The 18,918-nt window shown below is 37.9% G+C and overlaps 1 long non-coding RNA gene across 1 annotated transcript in view; it reads left to right on the forward strand.

The window, feature by feature from the left end:
- The window catches only part of LOC121670757, a 33,747-nt gene extending 24,143 nt beyond the window's left edge, over positions 1-9,604 (forward strand). The window contains exon 4 of the long non-coding RNA XR_006018246.1: positions 8,015-9,604. This is a non-coding gene — a long non-coding RNA (uncharacterized LOC121670757). The remainder of the gene's footprint in view (positions 1-8,014) is intronic.
- The last annotated feature ends 9,314 nt before the right edge of the window (positions 9,605-18,918 follow it).

Below are 18,918 nucleotides of genomic sequence, written 5' to 3' on the forward strand. Positions count from 1 at the left end.
CCTACCTATTGACACACAAAATATGCTGAATATCTGAGAGGTAGACCAATGAACCACATAATACAAGACCGTGTGCAAGCTAAATTTTCAGTTGTAAATTGCAGAATCTTCTGGGTCAGAACAAAACCAGAACACTGTGTGATGCAAATCAGGAGAATGCAGTACAGTGAATTAAAAAGACCTGTCATTTAAAAGTATGCAGACTATTGTAACGATCAACCTCACTCCTCATCAAAGAAGAGAAAACATTTGGATCTTCACACACAGAACAATATGAAAACTGCCTTTTGAAGTGTTGATTTTGTGGCCTTTGTCTGAGCTTGTACCAAATTTGCCCAAATGTGCCTTTTATTGTTTAACCAAAATGTAGAACAGAGACTTCAGATTTGCATACAATTTGATGCAGAGATGTAGCAAGCAAACAGAACTTTCAGACACAAGCGCTAAAATTAATAATAATTAACAATTAATTACTTTCCAGGGGATATTTTTTCTCTAATGTCCACTCTGAAGCTTGCCAGCCACAGTTTGGCCATGGCGCCTTGATACACTGCTCGGTGTTACTCAACACTGCCTGGTTTCATCATCCCTGTAACTGCCCTTCAAATAGTAATGGATTTAAAGCAAACCTCTCAACCTTCCCTTTGCCAGACTAATCAAGCTCAACACCACCAGTCTCTCTGTGCAGATCATATTGCCCATGCCCCACTGCTGGGGTTGCTCTCTGCTAGATCCCCTGAGGTTTCTCCACTTGTGTCATGGGCTCTGTGTGTGTGTGTGTGCAAAAAGAGGACACACTGGTCCATCTGAGGCCTCACCAGTGCTGAATATATATATAAAAATTATGTATTTGCACCTATATATTGCTATACTTTTAAGTGACAGAAGACAAGACCAAAAATTCACCTTTTTAGTAAGAAGGTGGTGAATTTTGGATTTTCCTTGTAGCTGTAGCCTCAGACAAAGTGTAAGACTGGCCCTAATAGCATTCATCTTCTCAAGGAGGTTTAGCTGAACCCTGGAAAACTCCATTGTTCCAGAGTAGCCAAGATGCTGACCATGATTTGCCTCCCCAGTAGATTTGTCAGACTTATAGTAACAGTAAGCTACTTGAAGGTAAGGACTCTAAATTTTATTAAGAATGGAAGAGACCCTTGCTGGCTGCAAACAAACCAAACTCCACTGAGTTCAGTGGGTACCCAATGATTTACCATGTAAATAAAATTATTACAAGGTTTGCTTTTGGAATATGAGAACTACCAGGACAATAAGAAAACAAAGTATTTTTAATCAATAATTCCTATTACATATGCCTTGCTAACATGCACAAAGTAATGGTAGTAACAACAAAAATCAAAATAAAGCACCTCCAGGAAAGCACCTGGTAATAGGTAAAGGATGTAATACTGGAAAGGTACTAATCTGCAAATATCCCAGTATAAAAAATGTGCGTTTATATTTTTAATTTCTTGTCTCCTCTTATGGTTCAGAGTTTGTGTAATGAAAAAGTATAATGATGGTTGAGATAAAGGTATTTGACATTACTGGGTTCATTACCTTCCCCTCTGGACTTCTCATTCAGTCTTTAGTGTACAGCTCATTTATTACCTGGGCTTGAATTCTATTTATTAGAGAAACACCAAGGTTACGTTAGTTCTGCCATCTGTAATATGGTAGGTTCTACATTATTACATCTACACACAATAAGATGACCAGGGATTTGGGAAAAAAAAAAAAAAATTCCCCTCCCCTCTCTGCTCCCATCACACACGATGCCATTAAATACAGAACTTTTCAGAAGAGATCATTGCTTGTTTGATGCAGTGGATGGAAATTCTCATTTCAATCAGGTAGTGAACCTTCAAAGGAAAGGATCATCAGGAGGAATGGGAGAGACCTTGATATATCAAAACAAGCCTTTAAATAATAAACACACTTCAAACCCAGGGCTTATCCTACATGTAAAGCATAAGGACTGTGAGCAAGTCAACGTGAAAGATATTTACAAGGCTATTTTCTATGCAACACAAAACTGGCTACTTTTACACTCATAGATAAGGTATATTTTCATCATGAATCACAAATAAATAGTTTCTCTTCTCATGAATCCAAAAGAGGATTTCTGGTTTTAGACCCATATTTTGGCACAGAAAATTGACACTTTTTTGAAACTGCCAGCATAATAATGGGTAGAAAGAATTTAGACACCATGAATCTTCCTCAATACACTTAATGGCTTTTGTCTGTCCTCTCTGCACCTCCAGCCCAGCTAGTTCAGAATGACAAAATGTGAAGCATTCTAATATTGGCTTTCTCTTCCTCTGGGCGTAAGTTTGTTTTTAAACAAGTCAAAGAGAAACTTTCTGCTGACTTCAGAGTACTTTTGGATTATGTCCAGTCCAACTGGGTTTTCTCCTTGGACAATCTTTGGAGAATACAGACACAGGTTGCCCTATGCTCCACTTTAGGCAGCAAGCTCTTGACTGGCCAAGCAAAATTAGAGCTTGTTTCTTATATTTTATTTTAAATTCCCATAGCTTCCTTCAAAGAAGAATGAACATTTGACATGTTTTCTTGTACAAAAGAAAAACATATCAAATGTGCCTAACTTGTGGTCCAGGACCTTTTAAAAGACATTTTACATGTAAGAAAACATTGCTGTGTGTCCCATTCAGAGTGAATGTCTAGAGAAAAGTGATGGTGAAACTATTATAAGTCACAGTAAAATAGATCCTTGGTTAATGTTAAGTGGGCTTCAAATGCAAAATATGTAGAGCTTGGGAGGAGATTTAAAGGTTGATAAATAGTGCATACAGCTCAAGCAAAGAAACTGAATAGACCTGTGGAACTTATCCCATGAAAGGAAGAAAATGTATGTTGGATGTCAAGGTCAGCATTAATAGAAGTGTGTAAGCACAGGGCATCAATAGCTTCATAGATTATTCATGCATAAAAAGAATAAAGAAGCCTATCAAGGATATGCTTTGAAAGTAAATATGGGAAGATTTTTACTATATGAAATGGAAAGAGGGATCATAGACATGAGGTACCATGACAGAGGTGATTGATCAAAGCAGTGGATATTTTTGTAGCCCCATTCACACTGGCCTGAAAGGGAGAAGAAAATGGGATCCTCAAAGCCCAAATAAAAAAGGTTCCTCTCTATCACTCCATTTTCTGTTGGCTGTGGGTCAGTTTTTATTATCCATCAGAAGCTATTGGATGCACTCCAGGTTGGGGCTTCTGTAATTTCAGCAGAGCAGTAAAAATAGAATGAAGGAAAGAAAAATTGATTACAGCTTGAAGGCTGGATATATAAAACTTATAGAATATTCAGGGATATTCACACTGCCTAACTTTTAGAGTAGTAAGTGTAAGTTCAAGCTAGGAAATGAGACTCTTGGACGGTCAGCAGACCTCTCTAGGTTTTTTCAAATGATGATTTACGGGACCTGAGTCACATTCCTGTTTGTTTTGCTTTTGTTTTGCCCTCACAAGAGATCTTTGAGTAGCTAAGAAGTCCACTGGTCTAATAGTAGCAATCTAAGGTAGGTGAACTCTTCCTTGTCTCTCTCCAAGCTTCTATTTCATGCAGCAACTGTAAGTAAATAGTTTTCATTCAGATCAGATGTTACTTACCACATTTTCTTCTCCCTGAGTGTAGAAAGAAAAGAGAGGAATTTGTAGCATGCATTTCATCTTATTAAATTAGTAGATTATCTGCAGAAACAGGTTTTATTGGGAGATTCAGACATATTGATTGGCTAGACTGAACAGAAAAACACACAGATTAATGTATGAACAACATACACTGAAGAGTGAAAATGAGAATAGAAGATGTTTTCCTCCTGGCTATTATTGGAGAATTATCTGTGTTTCTCCAGACAGTATTGTATGGGATGCATCCCTCTCACCATGACATAAAGTGTTATACTGGCATAAGCTATTTCACCTTATTAGTCTAGTTCTGCAACAAAATTAATGAGAGAAGAAGTTTGACTTATATTATTTTGAATTTTATTAATTAAAATTTAATAAATAACAACCTCCTTGTCTTCCTGCTACCCTAACCCCAAACCATAATTACACGGAAAATCATGGGACTGCCATCTTCCTCCCTCTTTGTCTCCCACTAACATTAAATTAGTTACACAGAGATATTTCCCTGTTAGAAAGTCTGAAGAAGGCAGTAGGATCCTTTTTTTGTGGTTTGTAAACCCAACATTTGAATTCCTAGCATGCACAAAGCAAAACAAGACTTCAGCAGATGCTTCCCCCCCTTTAAAATGCCCAGATTTATCCCAAGTATGAAACAGGTTGATATGAAAACAGCTGTTTGAGTGAAAGGGAATTTTTGATGGAGCCAAACTCCGCTACTCAGACCTTTTTTCCTGAAAAGACTTGTAAGTTACATAAAAGTTGTGATGGGTTGTTTTTGACATGGTACTAGGAAAAGGAGTTGCTTGTTGTAATGGGCATGAGCTTCTAAATGAGAGCAGGTCTGAGCTGAACTAGCTTTCACCCCTAGAAGTCAGCTAAGAGCTACAGAACAAAGGCGATTTTCCTATAACATCATATTGTGGGACACATTACCAGATTTTTTTGAGAGGAAAAGACACAGGGAGACTCAGTTGAGCATTTTACTGCATATGAGCCTTAAAAAAAAAAAGTAGATTTTCAGTACTAAAAGGACAGCTGAGTGCACTGGGCTTGCAAGTCTCAGAAAAGCCCTTTTTATTAAGAAAAATAATCCCTTTTTATTGTATTGCAGAATCCCATCATCCCACAGTTTCTTATCTTGTCCTCTTTATAAGCATTCCCATGGAATTACAGCACTGAAAATAATGAAGTGCTTTATTGAGGTTAGGATGATAATTTCACCAGGCCAGATAGCAGTGGGAGGGTACTGAGTCTCAGGGTGAGGCAAACAGATCCACTTCCAGAGCAGAAGGGACACTGGCTTCTGAGGCAGCCTTCAGTGTTGGCTCTCTGCAGCCAGGTAGCATGCTGGAAGGACTGGGAATACAGGAAAAAGACAGGATTGCTAAGAAAAAGACAGGATTGCTGTCCCATGACATGCAGATGGCAGCACATTCAATAGCCTAACACAGGGGAAGAGGGTGTAGCTTCTGCAGGTGCTGTTGGCTGTACCGATGGTACACAGGGATTTCAGAAGACCCGGGAAAATGGTCCATCCTCACTGTCCCCTCACATCCCCAGATGAGCCCTGGCAGGTGACCTGGTTGCAGGTGATCCATCACATTTGTTCAAGGACAGATCGCAACTGGCCGCCAGAAGGATTCAGCTGACTTGACACCCCCTCCCCTCTCGGGTGTGACAGATTGGCAAGGATTTAATGTCCCTTCAGAGATACTCTGAACACTCCCACTGCCCATTAATAGCACAGATGGGAAAGCATCTTCTGCCTGCCTATATTGCATTAGGACAGAAGCCAGAAGCCCCGACGTGAATCAAAGCAATCCAGTGGGTTTGCTGAATAATTCCAAGGTGCTCCTTTCCAGCTCTATGCACAAGGTCTTCTGCAGGTAGACCTGAAACTGCTCTGTGGGTCACAAATGGGATGGCTTGTCTCTTAAATGAAGCATTTATGAGCTAAACACAGTGCTATGCTTGGAGGTGGCTCAAGTTCCATTGCTTAAGCTCAGGAGCACTGAAGGACCTGTCTGTGAAAAACAGAGCTGACACATCTGTTTTGATGCCAACATAAAAGAAACCCACCAAAAACCTTCAGTGTTTGCAATTGCTATGTTATACCTTTTACTTTTGTCCCTATACCCATCTGAGAGTACCACCCCATCATTCCTGCCAGTGCTGTGGACACAACACATCCCACAACTGATGAGAGGAGAGGAGGGCAGGGGAAAGGAAGGCAAGGGAAGGGAGGGGAGGAGAAGGGAAGGGAGGAGGGGAGAAGGGAGGAGAGTTTTCTTCCATTTTTTATGGATCTGTATTAAAAAAAGAAAGCATTTTCTTTCATTATTATTACTTGAAACTCAGAAGCCAGAACACTCCACATTAATGCAGCAGCAGCAGTAGCAAAAAAAAAAAAAAAAAAAAAAAAAAAGCCCCAAATACCCAATCAAACCCAAACCAAAATAAAACCAAACAAAAATAAAAATGGGAAGACTATTGGTTAGTTCAGGGAATAGGAAATATGACACCATTATTCTGAAGGTGTTAAAAAAATGAATGCAAACCCACAGTTTATCAGAACTAAAATATTGCCACTGTTCGAGCAATGAGACAGTGTTCTGTAAAATGCTTTGCAAAAGCTCATATTCAGAATATGTGCAACATTCATGCTATAGTTTTAAATATGAGATTAATATCAGCATCCTTCAGTGGAAGGCTTCCACTTGAAAATCAGACTGTTAAAGAAAAAAATGCAAATGGTAAATGATTGTTAAAGTGATTATTAACATGTGACTGATCATACAAGTCTACAGCTAAATAAGAAAAAATATAATTATAATTAAAAATATTTAAAATATTATTTAAGTTATTAGTTTCTTTTTGCATTTCTCTCAGGAAAAATCAGTCTTTTAATCTACTTTCTTGGGTTATCAGTAAACAAAACTCCTTTTTCACTGTACCCACAAGAGCACAGAATCACAAAAGCTGTCCTATCAAATAAATTCTAAGTCTACGAAACCGAAAATGAAACTGAGCATTTCCATTAGATCATTTCATTTATTAAACTTCAATCAACCCTGCTTTAGAGATGCAGGATCAGGTCGTGGTACACAGCAGGCAGAGCTCTGTCAACTGAGCTGGGAGTAGTTGCTACAGGTAATCCCTGCATTTATAAACCGACAAATACTTCTCATTCAGATATATAGGGCCAGTGCATATATAGGGCCAGGAATAACCTTGGTTTAAATTCCAGTACCACGAGGAACATTTTCCTGAGTGATTTTAGTCTGTTTAGTGGACTAACAATGGTGTTGAAACAAAATCTGCTTCTGCTTCATTGATAAGAACAGTTTTGGTATTTTTATCCTAACCTTCTCTGTAAAAAATTTTAATGAAGCACACAATGTAGCTGGTAATTTCCTACCAGTGCACATCCATCACAAAGCTTTGCTCTGAGGCTGTGCTTTCCTGTTCTCTGCTCTGCTGCTCATTGTACTGCTGGAGTTCAGCAAATGTCTACTTGAGCAGATCAAAGCATAATCTTGGCTTTTGTTGCTTCTCTGTGGTTTCTGGTGCTTATGTTAATCCTGCTTAAACTAAGTGGTCAGAGATTTGGGAGATTTGAAATACAAAATAGATTCTAACCTTGAGATGGATTAGGGTTGTCAGATGACACAGAACTGCCATGTAGGACTAACATTATGAATACAAGAACTGAAAATACTGTTTTAGTGTAGCTGACAACAGGGATTTATCCTAAAAGAGACATGGATGTGTTTGACTAAAGCAGCTCCTTAGTGAATATGTAGCCTGAATGCCTTGCAAGGTTATTGATTATGTATCTTAAGTCAAAGATACGGCTTCTTCCCCAGGAGATTCGTTTTTTCATCCAGTAAACACAACAGTCTTCACAACATGGATACAGTCTTTCACATAAGCACTTTATTTTGTATGATAAGGAGAGGATTAACTTGCATTATAATTACATATATATGACTTTTTCTTGAAAAAGCCTGTTTGTCTTGCGGGTTATTTTCAAACAGTAATGAAAAACTTATTTACTGGGATACACTGGGGCAATCTAAGCCTCTCAAAGGGGAGAGGACACTCAATTTGCTCTCGACATATTCAGAGGGCAGAGACATGTTGACACTGTAGACTATGGGTCTTGGTTGAATGAGTGGTCAGAGGCTGGTTTGTGGACAGATGTTACTGTGCAGCTGGCCAGCAGAGACCATACTAAGGAAAGAAGGTTTCTGAACATTTTGAAACTATTTCTGGGCTGATTTTTCTTTTAATTATGAAAACGTTTTCCAGGTTTTTTTCAACACTTTTTTTTTTTTTTTTCTTTTTTTTGTAGTAACATCCCATTTTGACATAGAAATGTTTGCCATGATGAGCCTTCATTCTGCTCTAAAGAACAGGACTTTGTATGGTTTTATCATCAACCAGCAGAAATCAGTATCCACCACTGACAAGCATTTTCTTGAAGCTTGGTCAGCTGTCACTTCCCTTACAGTCCGCATCAGAAATGAAATGACAGTGACATCAGAAATAACAAGGTATGTGGCAATTAAGAAAGTGATCCCCAAGTCCTTCCATCCCCTCCATGGTGCTGCACCCATAAGCCCAGCAACCCTCACAAACATGGGGCAGGACAGCAGTCACCTCCCAAAGACCTGCAACAGGCATGAACCAGGACTGAACCGATCCTCCTACAACCACACATAACTCATGTCTAGCCTTGGATTCATGGGTTCAGGGAGAGGGAAACCTGGGGAAAGGCGAGGCAAGGAAGGCTTGGCCCTAAATTAGGTGTCTCGGTACATATTTGTTATCAGGCTGGACAGCAGGCATTTACTTTGTTTTCCTTTTGCTTTTAAGCATGAAACCACCAAGCTATGCTGGAGCACCCCTCTCATCGCTCCTCTTTTTTGGTGGACTGTGAATTCAGTTCTTGGAAGAGAGAACCCTCTCTTTACAGCACAGATAGATCCAGGTCCATGTGCCCATGGTCATGCTTGCAGTTTTTCTATGTCAGAAGCACATTTTTGTCCAAGATACTTATTTCCTGAGAAGCCAAATTCAAGCATAGCTGTTTCTTGATATTAAAAAAAACAAACAACCCATCCACAAGTGACCTTTTGTACTGGGAGCATTATTATGGTGGAGGGCAAAAAATCCATTCTCTGCTTTTTTAATCTGGCTTCCCCTTCAAGAAACAGCTCTAATAAAATGCAACAAAACAATACCTGCAGAGAGGGCTCCCATCCTCCTCATTCTGTGCAGTTTTAAAGACTGACAGCTAAGAAGTCTTTTTCAGCCTTGCTGCTGCTGTATAGCTAGTTCGGGAAGCAGAGGGATAATGAGGTATCAAAGTAAAGGAAGGAGCTACTTACATGAAACAAAAGTGCAAACTGCATAGCAGACAGAATATTTATGACAGAGTGTCTCCAGTCTGCAGATAATTATTTATTATCATAATCTCTATTCTTGGCAAAAAAACAACCTGCAGAGAAGACAGGGGTCCTGAACACACCCCATCTCTGTACTTGCAGCAGCCCATCACCTTCCCAAACATGGGCACAAGCTCCTCCAGCTCATGCTTTGGGACAGCAACTGCTCTCTGCCTGCTTGCCATTTCTAAGAGTGAAGGTAGGGATGGAACAGAGCTGAGGACCTCTCTGCCACATCACATCTACAGTGTGGAAGCACGAGGTCTAAAGACTCTTACTTTCAAAATACACTTTGAGAATGAACTAGATAAGCATTTTCTTCTAAGCTTTTTTCATCTTCTTCCAAGGATTCTTCATTGAAGCTCTCTTTTGGATGAATAAACAGTAAGTTGGAAATATTTTACCTGATGATATTTAAGCATCCTTAGTTCCTGGTACAAAATCTGATGGATGAATCATTACCAAACCATAATGGCTAAGTGGCAATGCTAAAAAACAACTGTCTATATTGATCCTACTGTTCTTCTCCCGACTACAGAAACAAAAAGGATTTAAATCATGTTTGCTAACACATTAATATCCTTAAGCAGCTGTTATCACCTCATGTAGACAAAGAAAATCATATTGGAAAAGAGGTAATGTGGTCATGATCAATTAGGCAACAGATTTACACTCTGAAGGTTCAGGGCCAGACGCTTCCTAATTTAACAGAACTCTCATAATTTCACAGAGAAAGGAACACCATAGTAAGAAGTATAAATATAGTAAACCAAATTTATTTTATAATGACAAACTCCCTTTTATGTCTGTTGAACTGACAATCATGTTAGTCAGAGATGCAGGACCAAAGACAACATTCCTCTGAATATCTGGGCAAGCTGTCAATACTTTCAGCCTTTATGTCTCTGCTTTTGAGTGTAAATAACAGCTTTCAAATGTGACTGCACTGCTCAAATACTAATTTCTGTTCATACACTTGGAAACTAAACCAACAATTAAGGATGTTTTCCAAAGATCACCTAAGTCAGTGGACATTCCTAATGGTCATCTGGAAATAAAAATAATCCCATGTAATGAGTAAGACCTCATTAAGAATGAACACAACTTGAACTGTACATGTGAACCACATTCCCTTTCCCTTCTTTAAGAAATATCAGCAAGAAATTCTTGAAAAAAAGATGATAATTTACTTTCAGATAAATTATTTAAGACAGATCCTTCAACTAGCTTTGCTTATAAGGATTAACTACTAACTTTGAGAGTGAAAAGTTTGGTAACAGGTATTATTAATTGCTATAGCTAAAAATTTATTGTCTCACTGATGTAATACGGCATGACTATTTTTAGTTCTAAGAAAAACGTATCATTTATACTATGATAAATACAAGCAAGCTGTAATTCAGGTTCTGTTATAAAATATGCTTAATATAGGGCATGTCTCCTTCCTTTAATTTGAGGACAAGGTTTGCACTGATTTTAGCAGTGTAGGTTTAAGTCTTAGATCAAAATGGCCTTCCAGTGTGAAATTTCAAATGATGTTAGGTTTCAGGCTTTCTGAGTTATCTGAGCAGCTTTAGTTTGATGTCTTTTTATAAATTTTTGAAAGGGATTCTTTGAAATGTGTACATGGTTGAAATATTTGTATATGTCATCTTGTTTTTGTCACTTGTTATCTTTTAGATCAGAGTCTTTTTTTCCTTTTTTTTTTTAATGGAAGAATCTTCCAATCTTAGCAGAATGAAATAAAAGGGGAGTAAAATTAACCCTACAGTCCACCTTAGGCTGCCACTACCACTAACTTTTCTATTTCATCCCACCTTCTTTGTTTCCTTATTTATGCATATGGAGACAGGTTTTAGTTTTGGTTTTTAAATATTCAACCATTATTAGGGCAATCCTGTGGTATCTTACGGACCACCAGTAATTTGTATTTTATGTCTGATTACCTTTCCTTTAGAATGTTGATTAAAATGGAACATAAACCTCTTACGCAATGGACGGATGATACTGAAATCAAGATAAAAGAAAATTGTCAGTGACAATACTTTGGTTATGAGTTAGATGCTTCCATCAGTAAGAAAACACAATTTTGTTGATACTTGTTAGTATTTATATCTTACAGGCTGCCAAAGAAGAAGTTCTAGCACTGCAATTCTGACTCCCACTTGTAATATTAATCTTTCATTATCCTCTTCGAGAACCTTCCTGTCTCATCACAATTGACTGCCACACCAGATGCAGAGAAATACTTACTCTGGGAAGAACTTTATGATTAAGAGATGTGGGCAGGTTTAAAATCCTAAAGGGAAGCCTTCTGTATTGTAGTGTGTGGATTATTACCTGTGGGAATAATAAGATACAAAATCTTTGGACAAAACAGTTAAACTAGGAATTGTTCAGATTAGTTATTCCACACTGTTTGAGAAAAAAGATGCCCTTCCAGAAGGAGCATAAAAATCAGAGATTTTTCATTCCAAAATGCATTAAAACCCTCTCAGAAATATTAAAATAACTTGTAAATAAAATGGCAACCTTTGTTTTTTGGAAAAGAATCAAAATAGCCGGGGTTTCTTTACATTATATTTTGTTGGAAGTCATGTTTCAATTCAATTTTTGCTTTATTTTAATCTGAATGCTGAATAACCTTAGCAAATCAGGAACATATATATGGCCTTCAAAATGTGAAGTAGCTATAAAGACAGAATAGAAATTATTTTCACCAGTTCATATATATAAACCAATACAATATATATGATATATAAAAATAAAGATAGAATATTTTAGTCAATTTATATTTTCTATATAAATATTTTATCTAATTCTAAATAAATTAGTTTAAATTATACCTTTATTTGTAAATAGCATATATAATATGTTATTATCCATAAATTTATATACATGAATTGGTCATAGGAATACCAATTTTTTATATAGATGTAGTATTATTACCTTATTTTTGGATGTCATCCAACATAATAAGCACTTTTTTCAAATGTTGTCTACTTGGTTTTTCAGCCCAGTGTTTTAATGGATGCAGATGTGGCATGAATAGCTCACAAATGATTAATGGATAATATTTCAAAATATAAATAACAAAAGCAATTAAAAAAGCCATGATAGATTGTCTTTTTCATAAATGAAACCACTTTTGCTTTATGCACTATGCTTTAGCAACTAAAAAGGTTATTGTACATTGTGAAAAAATTGATATAAACTCACATATATTAGAAAAAAAGCAAACGAAATAACACAATTGACAGTATAAAGCTATCTGAATGCATTTTAAAACATACAGAGGATTCCATAGGGAAGGGTAAATAAATCTAATTCGATGATATGAACATTGCTGACATTAGAATTACGTCAATAAACGAACTGGAAAGATGCTAGAAAAAAATATTGACTCTGAAGTCGTGAAGTCTCTGAATCCTCACCGTATATCCTGAAGGATGCAGTGAAGGGCATTGCTGAAGGGATCAAATTACTCTCAGCTCTAAGCAATCCTTGGCGACCTCACATCAAGTTCAGGCCTGCCTGGTAGAGTCATAGCCAATTTCTTTAGTGCAAAAACAAGTCAAAATAAGGCTCATAAAACTCTGACATGCTGTGGAAGCTCTCAAAGTTGAAGTTAAAAGAAAGATTTAAGCAAATAAGCAATGTGTGCTTTTCCATACCCTTGAATTTGCTCAACAGTGTAACAGTCACATTCTGTAGGACTGGTATATGGGTAATGGGACATTAGTTAGTTACACACAGTTTCTGAAGTACTTTCATATAGCAAGGAAGTTCAACAGTGGTCAGATTTCTTTCAAGAGAGTTGGTTTTATTCTTAAAGTTGTGCACAAGTAGTGAGAGTCATCCACAGACTGCCAGAAGTGTTGCACTGCCATAGTATGAGCAATGTGCTCCCACAGGCAGGCAAGCAGAACAAATTTGGGGCTCTGAACCTGAAGAAATGCCCAGTCATTTCTTCAGAGAGATTTTTAATTTGTTTGATGCAAAGTACCTGAAAAATTCTGTAAGGGTCAGAGTAAGCAGCAGCAGTGCGTGGCCTCTGGGAAGGGATTTACATGGCAAATGCTAATTATTACATGCCAGTGAATTTAAAGAAGTCTTTTTCCTTTCTGAGTTGGTGCAGTTATCCCCAGGAAGCTAAGGTACCTTGCCTTGCCAAACTGCCCCTTCAGTAAGAGGCCTCATTACCTTGCTCAGAGGTTAAAAACACTGCCCATCAGTCTAAGCCACCACTTCCTGGCAGGACTCAAAGGAAGAGGTGGCCAGTCTGGTCCAGAGGACAGATGTACAATTCCCACCCTGCCCTGTCGCTTGGCACCCTTCCAGAGCAAACCAAGATATGTTGGGGCTGCAATCGGGTCGACCCCACTGTGCTCCAAGTGTGGCCAAGGTGGGCACTTTCAGGGGGCAAGTCATACTTGCTAGATGCCTGGCTTGAAAGGACACACCATTTCTTACCTGCTGGGTGACAGCCAAACCTGGGACACCTCTCTCAAAGAAGGAATAATTTGCAGATTCTGGTTTCTCCAGTGTTTTACACAGCAGGACCCTAGAGGTATGTGACAGCTGATAAAGAAATGCTGTGTTTCTTTGAATCTTTCACCGTTTGGATGTGTGCTGTTGCTCTGCTTTCAAAAACGCAGCAGCTTGCTACTTCTGTGGTGAATTGTACAGCTAAAAACTCTTCCTAGCTTTTGATGAATGCTCTTTATAGCTGTTTCCTCATCTTTTGATGAATGCTTTCATAAGAATAGATAAATATTGTACTATTTTATTTTCTTGACACAATCTTTGTTACATGAATGAGGCAGTAACTTTTAATGTCTTGTGCCTCCTGTGAATTATAGAAATCTGCTTTTAACTTTCTGACCTTTTTCAGTGGGCTGTGTTTTCAACAGAAGGCCATTCTACTCTGTTTTCTCAGCTTCACTGAATTTGTGGGGAAGGGACAGGCATGTTCAAGTGCAAAGAATAGAAAGTACTTTTTTGTGCTTACAGGATGGTATTTAATGAGTGATATACAGCATTAACATCCTGATGCACTAGCAGATGAGAAAATAGAAGATCATACCAGCAGAAATGTATTCCCACAGCAACAACAGGATGCAGCACATTCCTACTGCAGGTTTGTTATGAAGCTGAGACAGAAAATCCTGCACTTCTTCCTAGATGAAAACACAAATATGTCCAAATATCTTCTCATATAAATATAACCAGTCATTGTATTTTATTTGAGTGCCTTTAAATAGCAACAGCAACAACACAAATAACAAGCAACACAATTTTAAGACCTAGTACTTAGAGTCCCTTACCTTAACCAAAGAGTAACATTACTTATTTAATGGATTAACTTCAAAAATTACTAGGGTTTTTCTCAGGGATCAACCCCTTAGTAATAGTATTAATTAAGGCTTAAGGGCATAGTTTGGTCAGCTTTAAATCTGAATCACAAGTTGAGATAAAATACACTATGTGGCGATCCTCAGATGTGAGTCTCATAGTTCATATGCTAACATGGAGCTGATCTCCAGAGGTCTCTTCCAACCCCAACCATTCTGTGATTCTGGGATTCTCTGAAAGATCTTCTCTAACACTAAAAAGAATTTCCTGTCTATTAATAGTCATTAGAAGAGGGAGCAATGTTAACAATTAAAGTGCTACTAAATTAATTAATTAATTAATTAAAGTGCTTTTACCCTTCTGCTTGAAATAATCCAGTCTGTCATTTAACAGAAGTTCAATTTACACTGAATATAAGATACAAGGTTTAGAGATGCAGGGGTATTCATATTCCTAAACACTAGAGTAAATAGTAGGTAGACTACCAAACCCCACAACCTGTGCTTTCTTATCCTCTTCAGTATGTGTTTGGTAAGACTTTGCACAAGGAAGTCCATCAAACTCGTAAAACAAGCCATGGAACAGAAAAGTGAGCTCATCATTTATCATTTTAATTGTAGAGCTTAGCACCTGCAATCAACCACTCACCCAAAAACAAACTCTGTGCTGCCTATTTATTTTTAGCCACTGCACAATTAGCACTCCATTAAATATTACACCTGCAGTGCCTTTTTCTTTCAATTTGTTGCTCGGTCTTTCAGTCTCCCTGCACCATAAAGTGTGCTCCAGAATTTATTTTTCTCTTTTTTCTTCCTTAACAGTTTCAAGTTTCGATAACAGTTATTGACAAGAGTCTAAGCCTTAAGACTACTTATTTTCAAGTATTTTCAAACTAGACGTGAAAGGATTTTTCAAGCATGTATAATTATACAGCCATTGTGCTAGAAAAGAACAAGGATACAGTGGTATTTTGCCTATGTATTTTCCCACATTTCAGACACCTATGGACAGACAGGCTAGATCAGTATTTGTGTATCCTTTCTGCAGTTTTCTTCAGTAAAATACATGCAATATTTTTTGGCACTGATTCTCAGTTTTCCACAGGAAATCTAAAGCATAACCACTCCTACCCTATGCTGCTACATCCATGTGGTTAATCCCATAGAAGTGGAGTGTAGGTGTTTGGACAGTACTATCCCATCTACAGCTCCAGCACTTTATTTAGATAACCCACCACATACCCCAGTTTCCTAATCCTCTTTCATCCCTTTTTCTGATGTGGATGTGTTTGGCTGGCAGGTTGCACAGGTAGAACACTCACATGTGCTGAAGCCCAAGTGACACACCTTGAGTAAAGCCCATTGAGAGGGAAAAACCTATTGGATGTTTATTTAAAGGTTGTTGGACCAAGCTCTGCATCCACAACATTAGCTGCTAATATTATTTCCCCAGTCTACAGCTTTAGAAAAGACCTTTACAGGAAAATTTACTTCATACTGCTTTAATTCCTTGTAAACCAAAAGCAAACAGTTTAATCTTTGCTGGCATTACTTGTGCTTTATATGTCAGAGGGAAACAGAGAGGCGTAATTTACTGTCATGTTTTGCATGGCCAACTGGCTCACAGAGAAATAAAATAAATAAGGGAGAACGTGAAACTTAAGGCCTGGTGGTGCACCCATAACACATCCCAGACTGAAGCTTTTAATTTTAATTTGAATGATGTCTTCGATGCACAAGGGTCTCCCAGCAGGGTCTCAAAAGAGAGAAGTCTTTTATTACTGTCACCAATACTCTCTTCCCCCTTGCTTAAACAACTTCAATTTGAACCTTAAAAATGGCATTTGAATCTTCTTACAAATTAGTGTAATGAAGCAAGGGAAACAAATCACATCTCTTCCAAAAGTCTGTCACAGCTTTTTTTCCTCAAACATCAAAATCTCCTATTTTCTATACACCAGATGGCGATGTCTTCAGACAACTCCCAGCCTTATAATGACAGAGCATTGTGGTGTTACATGCACCCCTGATTTAAATCCCAAACAGTCTGGGTTTTTATTCAGATCATCAGAAAAGGATGTTCCAGTAGAGAAACAGCCAGATGACTGCCTCACATCTTTAAATCTGGAGACTATAACAACATATGCCACAGGCAGTTTGGACTGCTGCTGGGAGAGGTGGCCAAGTTCCCAGTTCTCTGCAAAGAGTTCTTGCACCTGGCAACTATACATAAGACAATAAATTTTTGCTGTATTTATGTCAAAATGAGAAAAAATTCATCATCTTTCAGGATTAGACTTGTATTCAGGCCTAATTATCAATGGTAAAATGACTACTAAGAAGCTGTCATGAATTTGTGTGTCTGTGAGACATGAGAAGACAAAAGGTGTAAGAAAAAGAGGAAAAGAAACTTTCATATTTTTGAACCTGATTCAGTGCATTATGAACATCACAGCAGGTTCCCTCTTGAGCAAGGCATGACTCACCTCCCTTGCCCACACCTACTGCCTCTCCCCTGCATGACATTAAATAAGCATCTGCAAAAGTGCTAGTTACTAACAGAAATTCAATTCATCACACAGAAGAGTGAAAAGAAATACCAATCTTTTTAAGCTTTTGTGTTTCTTCTTCCAGCCCCCACCACCTCTTTTCCTGGCTCTTAATTTGAATAGATTTGCATTTGAGGACCTTTCAAAGAAGATAAATTGAATTAGGTGCCCACGTCTGATTGACATTCATCATACTGGTTTGAAAATTGCGACAAAAGACATTGAAGAAATCAGCACATCTGATTATTTTTTGACACCTTTCTTTCTTTTCTTACATCATTTTCCTCCTGTTCCAATCAAAGACTTTCTCTGCTTGACTTCTGGATTGTATTTCACCATCTCCTGCTACAGTCTCTTCTGTTCTAGGCTCCCATCTATGATTTTTAAATTTCTGGCTTGCTTTGTTTCTATCAGTCTTCATCTTATAACTATCTATAACTGTTTACTACTATGTTATGGAACTTACTCTCTTGTTACCCCTGCTGTTAAACATGGATGTCTTATTTTTAGGTGTAAATTTTTATCTCCCAGGTTTGGGAGCTTTTCACATGTTTTTAAAACAGAAGAGTTATCTTCAATAGCAGAGACAAGTCTGCTGCCTTTTATGCAGACAAACTGGGAATTAAAGGAATTTGTAGACACAAGTGGAGACCTGAGTCTAATCTCCAAGGCCACTAACAGAGTACCACAAATAGTGAAGACTTGATGGAGACTGGGTAGGAGATGTCAAGAAGAACTGGTCAATCCAGAAAAACTCAGAGAAAACTACTTGTAGGAAAGAAATTGTAGATGTACTTATACAGTTAGGAGCCAAGAGATGTGTTGTTGGAAGTCCTGCTGCTAGAAGTAACTTTGGAGTCCCTGACAAAGCAGACAAATAGCCTGGAGAAACTTCAGGAAACTTCAGTATCAGAGCAAATGGCCAAGCTGGCCAGGCTGACAGAACATTTCAGAGAGGACATATTTGGATGTATTTACTCCACTAAACATATCCAGGAAAGGGGAAACCCTGTTTAACTTTTCTGTGTGTGTGTGTGCATGTGTGCGTGCGTGTGTGTGTGTGTGTGTGTAAAGCATCTGTGACACCCAAACTAAAGATGGCAATGGCTTGGGTGGGAAGTAACAGAGCAGTTACTTCTCTGTTCCATTATCCAAGGCACCAGTCATTAAGTGCAGTGAGCCTGATGAGAACAGTGTCACAGGTTATCCCTCTTGCTTTGCTCAAAGGAAAGGCATTTTATTACTTTCATTATAACATATTTAATACATTCATTAAATATAGGAGAATCACAAGAATTTCTTGTCCTTCACATGTTCCCTACACACCTGCCCCCATCCCTAGACCTTCTTTTGCCATCAGAGATTTCTAAAAAGTTTTCCCTTCCATTTAGAAGACACAGCTGTTTCCTGAGGAAGAACACACACAAAATATATTAGAAAAAATATGACTTCAGGAGTCATTAGAATCTTAAAAAGATATCTCAATTACTTATTTAGTGAAGAAAGCAAAGGGAATAGTGTGAAGAAAATAAGCAAATTAAAATGAGGAAATCAAAGAGAAGCCAGCCTAGTGGAATCCCTGTGGTCTTTCTTCACTTGTTTGTTATTACTTCTTAAAAAATGTATTTGAACCACTTTTGTCTATTGCAATTCTTCAACAGTATTCCATGAGGATGTGAGAAACCATCCATTTAGGCATGAAGAATATGTTTCATTTCATTTTATTTCATTTCATTATTTAGTACATTTGGAAGAGATTTATCACGATTAATCTCAAGAGGCAGAAAATGAATTAGATACCTTTGGTGTAAATCAGCTTCGTAGGTGATGAACTCAACAGTTTTGTCTGGCTAATTAGAAGGGCAAGTTGCCACATGAATCCCCCTCTCTAAAACATGTGTTTAA

The sequence above is a fragment of the Corvus kubaryi genome, unplaced genomic scaffold (assembly GCF_017639235.1).
Source record: "Corvus kubaryi isolate FWS band 111438036 unplaced genomic scaffold, C.kubaryi_AGA036_p1.0 37396, whole genome shotgun sequence".
Lineage (NCBI taxonomy): Eukaryota > Metazoa > Chordata > Aves > Passeriformes > Corvidae > Corvus > Corvus kubaryi.